The sequence below is a fragment of the Amblyomma maculatum genome, unplaced genomic scaffold (assembly GCF_055883805.1).
Source record: "Amblyomma maculatum isolate TAMU_Amacu unplaced genomic scaffold, ASM5588380v1 scaffold_23, whole genome shotgun sequence".
NCBI classification, from domain to species: Eukaryota; Metazoa; Arthropoda; class Arachnida; order Ixodida; family Ixodidae; genus Amblyomma; species Amblyomma maculatum.
Genome location: NW_028146748.1, coordinates 1,280,052 through 1,292,331, shown reverse-complemented (window position 1 = coordinate 1,292,331; position 12,280 = coordinate 1,280,052). Strand labels below are relative to the sequence as shown.

Sequence of the window (12,280 nt, the reverse complement as noted above, 5' to 3'; positions counted from 1 at the left end):
CATCCGGCAGCTGGACCTTAGGAAGGGGGGGGGAAGTCCGCCAGGTGGAGGGGCCCGTGGCACCTGGCAACAGGCCAGGCGCCGGGGGACGACGGCAAGCAGCAGGACCTCGCAGACCCAGGAGGCAGGACGCCAGGCCGCCAGCAGCAGGAGCCCCGGACGCCAGGCAGCGGCCAGGCACCAGGGCAGCAGGACCGATGGTACAACGGGAACGGAGGGGGTGGCACCCTAGACGGGCAGAATGACCCCTTGAACAAGATAAAATGACTTCCTCTCATCCTACGGGCTTAGCCAAAAGGCCGAGAAGTACTATACTTTGATCTTAGCCCAAAGGCCGAGAAGCGATAACTTGGCGAGAGAACAGGGGGTGGAGTATCGATATAAATATAGTGCTCAGTCACCGGCCGTCGGAAGATAGTCACGTCAGTAAGGTAAAACATTTGCTAATGGTTGGAATTTTGGTGAAAAACAGCGATCGATGGAACACAAGATAAACAATGGATTAACAATAATGGGAGGTAAAAAGCAATAGCGGTAAAGCTATAAAACGTAAAAGGTAAAAATCAAGGTATAGAGGGCCTTAGTGAGAATAAAAGACACTAAAACAAACTAAAGCATTTAGAGGTAACTGATCGTTTTGCAATTGAGGGGTCTGAGCATATTATTGTTTTTAAGCGTCTATGCGTTTAAGGACCCTAAAGGATTCTCCATCGATATCAAAGACCTATATTATTGGTTGGTGCACCAGGAATTTTTGAATTGTGTTGAAGAAGCTATCGACATTAATTGTGTAGTTAATTTCCAAAACCGAATCGGGTTGCCGAGCGAGGAATTTCTGGGAATCCTAAATTTTTATCCCAAGTCGTTCTTTTTTAAGTGCAACCAGCTTACCTACCTGCAAAAGATAGGTGTGTGCATACGCTCATGTGCAGTACCTGTCCTCAGCGATATATTCCTTGCCCACTATGACAGGTTACTTCCGGAAAAGACGCTTGGCAATTATATGGTAAAAAATGTTCGTTTTGTAGCAGACTATCTCATCCTTTTAAAATGCAGTGGAAAAGAATTTAGAAAAATTTCTACCAAAGTAACAATCCCTGTTTGACCGGTCTCTTGAGCCTCTTGTATTAACACCTGAATTTCCGGAAGGTAACTCCATACGTTTTCTCGACCTACGTCTTTATTTTTCTGACGTGCACACCTGCTGGTCCTATGAGCCCAGAGGTAAGAAACCGCTCCTCACGTCTTCGTCTGCCTACTCCAAGTTAATCAAGCAAGGCATCTTCAGGTTGTGTTTGCTCAATGCCGTACAAAAAACATGTGAACATCGTCTCGATGTTAGTTTTCCAAAGCAGGTCGGACGGCTCTTTGACGCCGGCTACCTTCTGCCCCTCCTGCTATCAGTGGCCGGAAGTTTGAGCAAGAAACGTTCAGCGGCTCCAGAACAGAGCGAACAAAAGAAGTCGTCGTCTTGCCTTACCTTCATAAAATTAGACACGGTTTGAAAAAGGCTGTTAAAGGTGCAGGCGTCCACGTTGCTTTCTGCGCGCCAATCAAGCTTGCCTTGCTCTGTAGGAGAGTCAACAACCAACCGATTGACCGCGGCTGTGGGCAGACGCACGGCAATCCCCACATTTTTTGCACCTCCGGTGTTATATATTCTGTGCCCCTGACCTGCTGGAGGCAATACGGTCAAACGGGTAGATGCGTAAATATAAGGCTGCAAGAACATAAAAATAATGTAGGAAACACTGTAATTTCTGGAAATGTGGCCAATCGCTGCAAAAAATGTGAAAAGCAATCTCGCGTCCCTGTATTACATAATTGTTCGATTATCGGCAAAGGACGAGATCATATGTCTAGGTAGATAATTGAAGCTATAAAAATCCGCCGTGCCAAGGACCACTGTGTTAGCACACCATCAATCTGTTTATTGGAGAAAGAAATGAAATTCCTAAGTGCCTCCGGGCATGCGTTGTGATGGTTTCCTTTCCTTTCTTAGTGTTTTTCTTGTTCATCGCCCGGCTCTTTGCTGTATATACAATTTTGCTGGTTTTAATTGTTTCTTCACCTGTATGCATATTACTCCTCAAAATGTTATACTTTTAAAGATTTTTAAGAATTTATCCCCTTTGGCCGCTTGCAATTCCTTCTGCCATTCGGTTTGAATTTGTTTTAGTGTGTTTTACTCTCACTGAGGCCCTCTACTCCTTGACGTTTACTTTTTACGTTTTATAGATTTTACCGCTATCTATTTTCATGTCTCATTATTGTTAATCCATTGTTTATCTTATGTTTCATCGATGGCTGTTTTCACCAAATTTCGATTTTTAACTTCGACATTTTATACATTTTACCGCTATCATTTCCTCTTCATCTCCATTTTTGCTTATCTATTGTTTATCTTGTGTTCAATCGATGCCTGTTTTTCCCCACAATTTCATCCATTAGCAAATGATTAATTTATTGTCGTGATTTTTTGAAAACTTTGAGAGTTTTCAAAAGTTTTCGAAATGTACCAACTCGCCCAAAAAGAAGTGTTATTGTCGTGACTATCTTCCGACGGCAGGTGACTCACCATTATCTTTATCGCTGTTCCACTCCCTGTTCTCTTCGCTGCATCATTCCTGCCTTTTTGCAAAACCTCAGTTGATAGTCAGCGCTTTGTGTTTGTGCTTTCTTGTGTCTCAGTGTCCCGTAGTTTGCGCCTTTCCCTAAATAACGGTCCCGGAAGTAGTGCATTACCGGGTCGACCCGTGGCGGAGGTGAGGAAAACTCCGAACGCTCCGCCGCGCTAAAATATCAGTTTAATATCATGGGTACAATTAGAACCCGTAACAGATATTAAGCTGTTAGGAACAGAGGTGGCTGTTCACAATGATTGGGACACTGTAACGAGAAAATGGTCATGGGCTCCCCTAGAGGGGAGCATCCATAAGTGGGGGGATCGTTAGGTTGACCAAGTCTACGGAATGTCAATGCAAATGGGACTCATCCCTATCGCATTGGCATACAAAATACCCAGCCGCACAAGAGATCAGCCGATCGGGCAGTGTTGTGACGTGAAGGTCCGGTGTCGGAGCACCGCTCCCCCACGCCAGCCGTTCAGGGCACCCAATCATACGATGGGCAAGGGGGACCCAAGCATTGCCGGAAAGGAAATGGTTAAAAGCTGGTTCTAAGAACCGGGACTCTGAGTAGAGTCCCGACCCCTAGCATCGATCAAAGCACTATACTTGGCCAAAGGCCGAGTTATACTGCCCCGTAGGTCCAGTACTATACTTCGATCTTAGTCAAAAGGCTGAGAAGCGATAATCTGGCGTTGTTGTTGCGGCTGTAGGAAGAAGGAAAAGAAAATGCACAGGCCTGAGCTGAGCCACCTCCGCTGCCTCGTGCAGACAGAAGAGAAAATAGAGAAGAAAAGGAAGAGGGAGATAAAAACGCGCTCTGCAACAACAACCTTTCTCCACCACCGAAGCGGTGGCGGGTGCAATGACGGCCTGCAACAGAATAAACTTCAGTGGCAGGCTAGCCCACGCCGCATGCGGCGTTGACCCACCTGATGTTGTTTGTTGTGGCTGTAGGAAGAAGGAAAAGAAAATGCACGGGCCTGCTACTGGCTCTGTAGCTGAGCCACCTCCGCTGCCTCGTGCAGACAGAAGAGAAAATAGAGAAAGAAAAGGAAGAGAGAGAGGAAGATGCGAACCGCAAAAACAGCCGTCGTCCACCTCCGAAGCGGTGGCGGGTGCAATGACGGCCTACAACAAATAAAAATTCGGTGACAGACATTCCCCAGCCGCAAGCGGCGGTGATCTACCCGTCCCAGCCCCATCAGGGGAGTGTCTCTGTTGACCCACCTGTCCGGCTGTCCCTGCGGTTCGATCCTATTCAAAATATGTGCCCAAGTGGCGCCACTTTTCGGCTGTTGCAGAAACAGCGCTGGTAAACGGTTTACTGTAGTAGAACTTGTTCTATGGTTTGCCAGATGACGACACATATCTCACAGGGGATTCTTAATAAAACCATTCCCTAGCAACACAAACAATTGACCCGCATGCAATGATGCGCGGAAAAGTAACCCGAATTGTCACTGCGTGCAGGAGGCGCCCAACAATGCAATAAGACAGGAACAATGGAAGGATTGCTGTGTGAAGCATACAGAAAGCAGCCAGCTCGGGTGAAAAATATTAGTTGGTCTCACCTTAGAATTGCGATTGTCCTTCCTCCAACAACGGGGAGTCGCTTACCCGGTCCCGGAAGCAGTGCAGTACTGGATCGACCCGTGGCGGAGGTGCGGCAAGCCCAGAACGCTCTGCCGCGCTACAAAAATTAGTATAATATTGTCACCTGGTGTTTCCGAGATTCTAAGGTGGCGCTTGGGAGAAAGGGCGGTGAAGTCTGTTCGCGCGCTCTGTGCGGAACGCTGGCTGCTGGTACAGCTTCTCCCTGTCTTTTTAGGCACGTCTAGCCCTATTGTCCGTGACATATTTTGGTGTCGGCTCTGCGTATCGATCCCGGTACTTGTCCTGCGCACCTCCGCACGCCCAGGACTCAACTTCTGTGCCAGTCGTCACCCCTGTGCACCGTGCTAGACGGAGGAATCAAGGCCTGCCCCCTGAGCATGGGCCGTTGGTGTTGAGCACCACAACCGCCCCTCGACTTGTCATGCAATCTCCTGCTTACTACACTTTGCAGAACCCACGAAAGCCTCAGCCCTTCCACGGCAGTCAAACGAAAGACGTTGAAGACTGGCTCGTCCAGTTTCAACGAGTCGCCTCATTCAATCAGTGGGACGACGCCGCCAAGCTTAGAAGCGTCTTCTTCAGCCTGGAAAATGGAGCTCATATGTGGTACGAGAACCGAGAAGTCGCCCTAACATCATGGCGCGAGTTCTGCCGACGCATCATTGAGACCTATACCAGCGCGGATCGGCGAGAACGTGCAGAAGGGGCCTTACAGTTTCGTATGCAGATGCCGAATGAGACTATAAGCACATATGTGAAGGACATGACCCGGCTCTTCCGACGATCAGACCCGGGAATGCCCGAAGACAAAAAGGTGCGCCACCTCGTGCAGGGCGTTAAAGAACAACCATTTGCTGGTCTCGTGTGTTATCCACCGAGCCCGGTTGCTGGGTTTCTTTCGGAAGCTGTTACAATCGAGCGGATGCTCCAGCAGTGGTCTACCACCCACGACAGAATGGTACTCACCGCTTCGGTTGCGGAGCCGCTTTCGGCCTTCGGGGCCACCGGAAGTTTCGGGACATCATCGGCTCTGTTTTATGCGAAGAGTTCCAGGTGCTTTCCGGTGCTTCCCATCCGATGGTAGGCTCTATAGCTGGCAATGTCCCCGAAGAGCGTCAAGCATTGATGCCCTCGGTACCATCTGCTGATCCGCCACATCTTCTCGCGGAGTACCATCGTCCAACGTGTGCAGATATTTTGCAACGCCCCTCGCCTACTACGACGCCATTACAGCCACCCGCTCAAGGCTCACTCTATTATGCACAAACTGAGTCGTACATGGACAACCGACGAGCACCCCAGCGGAAGGCGGACCTGTGGCGCGCCCCAAATCGCCAGCGCCCGTGCTTCCATTGCGGGGAACCAGCTCATCTGTATCGCCAGTGCTCCTATCGAGTCCTGCGACTGCACGGATTTCCCATGAACTTGCGTCACCCTCCACTCGGCCTACGACCTCGTGAGATTGAGGACTACGTATCCCCGCAGGGCATGGCGCCAACTTCCCGGCGACCGTCACGCTCTCCGTCTTCACGTAGACCATCGTCGCAGCCCAGCTCCTCCTGGATAGCTCAGGGACGGTCACCTAGTCCGCGTCGGGAAAACTAAAGACAGCGACCTCCGGGGGCGAGGCCGCTGCAATCGACGCGAGGAAGACCCGCCGACAACCCAACCTGTTTGCGACGTTGACTTGACGGCCCCGTCGACAGTTCGTACACATGAAAACAGATATACTTGTGTTCCTCGATGGCTATAAGGTTAGCGCACTGCTAGACACTGGCGCTGATTTTTCGATTTTAATTGGAAACCTAGCGGCGCATCCTAATGTAATGACGCCATGGTCTGGCAAGCAGATTCGCACCGCTGGCGGACATCTCGTGACTACGAGTGTTCAGTGCACGGCGAGAGTCCAAATTCGCAACTCCACGTTTGTTGTCAGCTGCCTCGTGATTCCTGACTGTTCCCGCGACTGTATCCTTGGTGTGGAGTTTCTCCGGGAGTAGGAGCCATTATTGATCTCCGGAAGCGTACCGGGACATTTTCGACCGAGAAAGCTCCTGATACTGACACCGAGAATCGCCAGGACCGCCGCGCCGCCCTTCGAATTGCTGCTGAGAACGTTTCTATTACCCCACGTTCCAGTGTTTTGTGACTGTTACCTGCGACGAACTACGTGAAAGGACGGCGGTCGCTGAGGGCAATCCGTCCCTTTTGCTCACCCATGACATCATCTCAGCGCGGAGTCTTATCTACCTCCGTAACGGCCGATCTGAGCTCCTGGTGACTAACTTCACGAACGAACCCTATCATCTTTTCCGTGCTACTGCAATCGCATTAGCCGACTGCTTAGCGGATGTCTCTGAATGTTTTACTTTCGGTGCAGTTGAAAACGTGTGCCCATCCGTTCATCGCCTTGATGTTTGTACAGATCCCTTGAAAACACAGCAACGGGAACTCCGTTCTCTCCTCCTAGAATACAGCGCTTGTTTTGCGACCTCTTGTGAAGCAGCGCATAATTACGCACGACGATGCCCGGACTATATGCCAGCAGCCGTACCGCATCTCAACTACGGAACGTGAAGCAATTCAGACACAGGTTCAGGGGATGCTTTGTGATGGTGTCATTCCACCCTCCAACAGCACATTGTCGTCCCCTGTTGCGCTGGTAAAGAAAAAGGATGGCTTCCTTCGCTTCTCTATTGATTATAGAAAATTGAACGACATCACTAAAAAGACGTTTACCCGCTGCCTCGTATCGACGACTCGCTCTACAGACTACTTTGCGCCCAGTACTCCCCATTTGACCTGAAGAGCGGGTACTGGCAGATTGAGGTCGATGAGCGGGACCGCGAAAAAGCGGCAGTTGTCACCCCAGATGGTCTGTACGAGTTTAAGTGCTGCCTTTCGGCCTATGTTCAGCGCCGGCTACTTTTCAGCGCATGATGGACGCGGTCCTCGCTGGCCTCAGATGGCAAATTTGTTTAGTTTACCTCGATGATGTCGTCGTGTTCTCTGAAACCTTTGCCGAACACCTTCAACGTCTGCGCACATTGTTAGACGCCCTTCGGTCAGCTGACTTAGCACTCAAGCCAGAGCAATGTTACTTTGGCTACAAAGAGTTGAAGTTTCTCGGTGATGTCTTGAGCGCCGCGGGCGTGAGTCCAGACCCCGACAAGACTTCTTCTGTCGCCATATTTCCCATTCCTGACACCAAGAGAGGTTTGAAACGCTTCCTGGGTCTCTGCGCGTACTACCGCCGCTTCATCGCCGATTTCTTCAAGGTTTCCGCCCCCCTGACTCGCCTCACGCACGATGATACATAGTTCGTGTGGGGCGCCGAGCAACAAGAGGCTTTCTCGGAGCTGCTCAGACGACTGCAAACGAGCCCTGTTCTTGCCAACTTTCTTAAAGACGCTGACACCGAAGTCCACACCGACGCCAGCAATATCGGCCTCGGCGCTGTACTCGTTCAACACCAAGCAGGCGTCGAAAAGGTCCTCGCATATGCCAGCCGCACGGTATCCCGCGCCGAGACAAACTATTCTACTACGGAAAAGGGATGCCTTGCAGTTGTGTTGGCAAGGATGAAATTTAGGCCTTACCACTATGGCCGCCCTTTTAAAGTGGTCACCGACCATCATTCTTTGTGATGGCTGGCCAACCTCCGCGACCCATCGGGGCTCCTAGCACGATGGAGCCTCCGTCTCCAAGAATTTGAGTACACCATTATGTATAAATCTGGCCAGAAGCACGAAGATGCTGACGCGCTGTCGCGCACACCCGTCGGTTTAGTCGTGAGAGCACGGACGACGAGAGCGGGTTTCTTGGACTGGTGAGTGCTTCAGACGTAATGACCCGACAGCGAGGTGACCCGGACCTTCAACCTGTCATATATCACCTGGAAGGTCGAGCTGCTGATATCCCTCGCCAATCTGCTCGTAAACTATCTGCTTTCTGTCTCCGGAATGGCGTTCTATTCAAGCAAACCTCCAGCACTGTTGACCGGGCGTACCTCCTCGTACTGCCGACCGACCTCCGTGCCGATATCCTTTTTGCTTGTCATGATGAGCCCACCTCTGGCCACTTGGGCTTTGCACGCACACTCGCCCGAGTTCGTCAAGCCTATTATTGGCCTAAACTTGTTGACGCCGTTCATCGCTTCGTCAGAGGCTGTCGTGAGTACCAACGTCGAAAGGCAACGCCTCTCAAGCCAGCGGGGTTGCTCCAACCTATTGCGCCACCCCAGGCTCCATTTGATCAAATCGGTATCGACCTTCTCGGCCCATTTCCGCTAACATCGGTCGGTAACAAATAGGTTATAGTCGCGACCGACTATCTCACACGGTATGCGGAACCCGATCGGTGCAGTGTGGCACGTCATCTGAGATCGCTCAGTTTTTTATGCAGCAAGTCGTGTACGTATTAGAGCTCAGTCACACGAGCCATCGTAAAACCACTGCCTATCATCCACAGATGAATGGCCTCACGGAGAGGCTCAATAATACGATCGCAGATATTATTGCAATGTGCATAGACTCTCAGCACAAGACCTGGGACGAGATTCTCCCGTACGTCACGTATGCCTACAACACTGCTATCCAAGAGACGGGGGGTTTTACAACATTCGCCTGCTCTATAGACGTGACGTTCAGACGATGTTGGAAGCCATGCTTTCGTGCGCTGCACTGATGATCATGTTCTCAAGCCAGACGCCGAACAGTTTGCTCAGCGCGGCAAGGAAGCACGTCAACTTGCCCGCATTCACATTTAGCAACATCAGGGTAAGGATACGCGTCGTTACAACCTCCATTATTGACACGTCACATGCCAGCCTGGAGAGCAAGTTTGGGTGTGGACACCAGTGCGCCTGCCCGGCTTGTCTAAAAACTAATGTCGCGTTACTTTGGACCTTACGAAGTTCTGCGCCGTGTCACGGAAGTGACATACAAAGTTCTTCCAGCGGGTTCTGTGCAGCCCTCGCGTCGACAACCACGTTCCGAAGTGGTGCACGTTGTTAGCATAAAGCCGAATTTCACGCGGTAATGCGCAATGTACTATGCGCTTGTTTCATTGCCATGTAGGACACTTTACCCCGCTTCCGTTTTCTATTTGATTTTTGTGCTTATCCTTTTGTTTTCTCTGGCATCGCCCGTTGCTCGCGATCAGCCTCTGCTGTCGTTTTCTTTTTTAGGAGGAGGAGTAATGCCACCTGGTGTTTCCGAGATTCTTAGGTGGCGCCTGGGAGAAAAAGACGGTGAAGTCTTCTCGCGCGCTCTGTGCGGAACGCTGGCTGCTGGTACAGCTTCTCCAAGTCTTTTTAGGCACGTCTAGCCCTATTGTTCGTGACAATATCAAGGGTACAATTAGAACCAGCAACATATATATGTTGTTAAAACAGTGTTTTTCAGAAATATTTTGTACATTTCCAAGCAATATTTTATTGCAGACACCTACTGTTATTACAGTGCTTTAAAATAGGGGGCCCCAAAGCTAGCTTGGGGCGTCGAAATGAACATGCGCAGAACGTAAGGCGCGCTTGGGGCATTGGGTTAACGCTAGGGGCGGCTCCTATTTTTCGGAAATAGCGTTCGCCCCAAGCCACTGTTGGGTCGCTTTGGTTACGGCAACATGGCGGTGTTCGGCCAAGCGGCGGCCGCTCGCCTCGGCACACATTCGCAGTCCCCGCTCCATGGTGTCACGCGTTCATGGAAAACGTAAGACCAGCGAAGCTTATGCTATGTCTCATGATGCCCGCACTACCAAATTTTAGCGATAAAACGCACTATATTTTCTGATTGCTTCCGCATTTACCGGGCTGCTAGGCTTAGCGAGTTCGCCTCATTTGGTTGGCATGGGGACTAGACAGCGGAAAGCGCGGAAGGTTCAAACGAGGTTTCCCAGCCTCGGCCTGGATTGACAATTTGCCGATTTCATCTTGCCGGACAAATTTTACAGAAATATAGTACTTTTTGATGCATAACATTGCGTTGTTGGCTCTTTTATATTTAAATGTTTTGCTTTGGTTTACTGTTGTGGCGCTGCAATCGACGAACGCAAGCCAGACTCCGCGAAAACCCCTATTCCAAAACTCGCCACTCGGCAAGCACGTTGCGCCGCCGCGCGCTATTTCCTTGGGGGCCCCAAGCCTTGGGTCCCCCTATTCTAAAACTCCATATTAAGGCAAAAGCCTTTATTGCCTCATCGTTGTCGCCAGAAAAAGTGTCACGCTTTTGCCGCGGCTCTTAATGGTCGAGATGGGAACACGTCATGGAGGTCTCCACCAATCACAGAGCAACACCACAGTAGGCGCAAATGCGTCACCTATATGGCCATGTCAATAAATGATCAGTTGCTAATTAGTAAGTAAATAGTTATAAAATAATAATTATACACTGAGTGCTGATTATTTGCTAATTATTACTCATAAATTGCTAGTTAAACTGGAATTACTAAATATTTGCGGTTGCATAAATAAATAATTACTAATTAATACCGCGTTCTTTGTAAAATTAAGCACATAACAGTAAAAGTCGGAAAAAAGTTCTAAAAAATTAAATAAATAAAGAAGAACGATAGACAATTGGGCAAGTTGGTATCGATTCATATTGGAAGAGCACAGCGCAAAACGACACGGGACGAAACGAAGAAGCGCTCGTGTGTACGTCTTCTTCCTCTCATCCCGTGTCTTTTTGCACTGTGCCCTTCTAATATTAAAAAAAAATAAAGCAGCAAGCTCGGGTGAAAAAAATTATTTTTTCTGATTTTATAATTGCGATTGTCCTCCCCCAAAAGGGGAAAGTCGCTGCTCCGGTCCCGGAGGTAGTGCAGTACCGGGTCGACCCGTGGCGGAAGTGGGGAAAGCCCCGAACGCTCCGCCGCGGTACAAAAATCAGTTTAATATCATGGGTACAAATAGAACCCGTAACAGATATTAAGCTGTTAAGAAAAGAGGTGGCTTTCGAAAATGATTGGGACATTGGAACCAGGAAATGGCCATGGGCTCCCTTAGAGCGGGAGCATCCATAAGGGTGGAGGGGGATCTCCAGGTTTTCAGTCTTCGGTATGTCAATGTAAATGGGAGACATCCCAGTTGCGTTGGCATACAAAAGACCCGGCGTACAAAATATCAGCCATTCGCGTAGCGTTGTGACGTGAAGGTCTGGTGCCGGAGCACCGCTCCCCCCTGCCAGCCGTTCAGGGCACGCAATAATCCGATGGGCAACGGGGACCCAAGCATTGCCGGGAAAGGAATGGTTAAAGGCTTGTTCTAAGAACCGAGACCTTGAGTAGAGTCCCGACCCTTAGCATCGATCAAAGGGCTACACTTCGCCAGAGGCCGAGATATATTGACCCGTAGGTTTATATTTTGATCTTAGCCAATAGGCCGAGAAGAGAAAAAATGAACTGCGGTTCGATCCTATCAAAAATATGTGCCCAAGAGGCGCCACTTATCTGCTTTTGCAGAAACAGCGCCGGTCCACCGTTTTTCAGTAGTAGCACTTGTTCTATGGTTTGCAGATGACGACACATCCCTCAGAGGAGATTCTTAACCAAACCATTCCCTAGCACCCTAAATAATAGACCCACACGCAATGACGCACGGAAAAGTAACCCCAAGTGTCACTGCGTGCACGAGCCGCCCAACAATGAATTAAGACAGGGGCAATGACAGGATTGCTGTGTGAATCATACGAAAGCAGCGAGCTCGGGTGAAAAATATTAGTTGGTCTCACATTGGAATTGCCATTGTCCGTCCTCCAACAATGGGGAGTCGCTTAGCCGCTCCCGGAAGTAGTGCAGTGCTGGATCGACCCTTGATGGAGGTACAGCAAGGCCTGTACGCTCTGCCGCGCTACAAAAATTCGTATAAAATCAAGGGTACAATTAAAACCAGAAACAGATATATGCTGTTAAAACGGTGTTTTTCAGAAATGTTTTGAACATTTACAAGCAATATTTTATTGCAGACACCTACAGTTATTATGGCAAACGCCTTTATTTCCTCATCGGTGTCGCCAGCAAAAGTGTCACGCTTTTGC

General features: G+C 49.7%; 2 pseudogenes; both read right to left on the bottom strand.

Annotated features, from left to right (window-relative positions):
• Positions 1 to 2,711: 2,711 nt before the first annotated feature.
• LOC146171066 (U2 spliceosomal RNA) lies at positions 2,712 to 2,882 on the bottom strand (annotated as a pseudogene).
• An 8,156-nt stretch (positions 2,883 to 11,038) lies between these two features.
• Positions 11,039 to 11,210, bottom strand: LOC146171065 (U2 spliceosomal RNA; annotated as a pseudogene).
• Between the last annotated feature and the right edge of the window lie 1,070 nt (positions 11,211 to 12,280).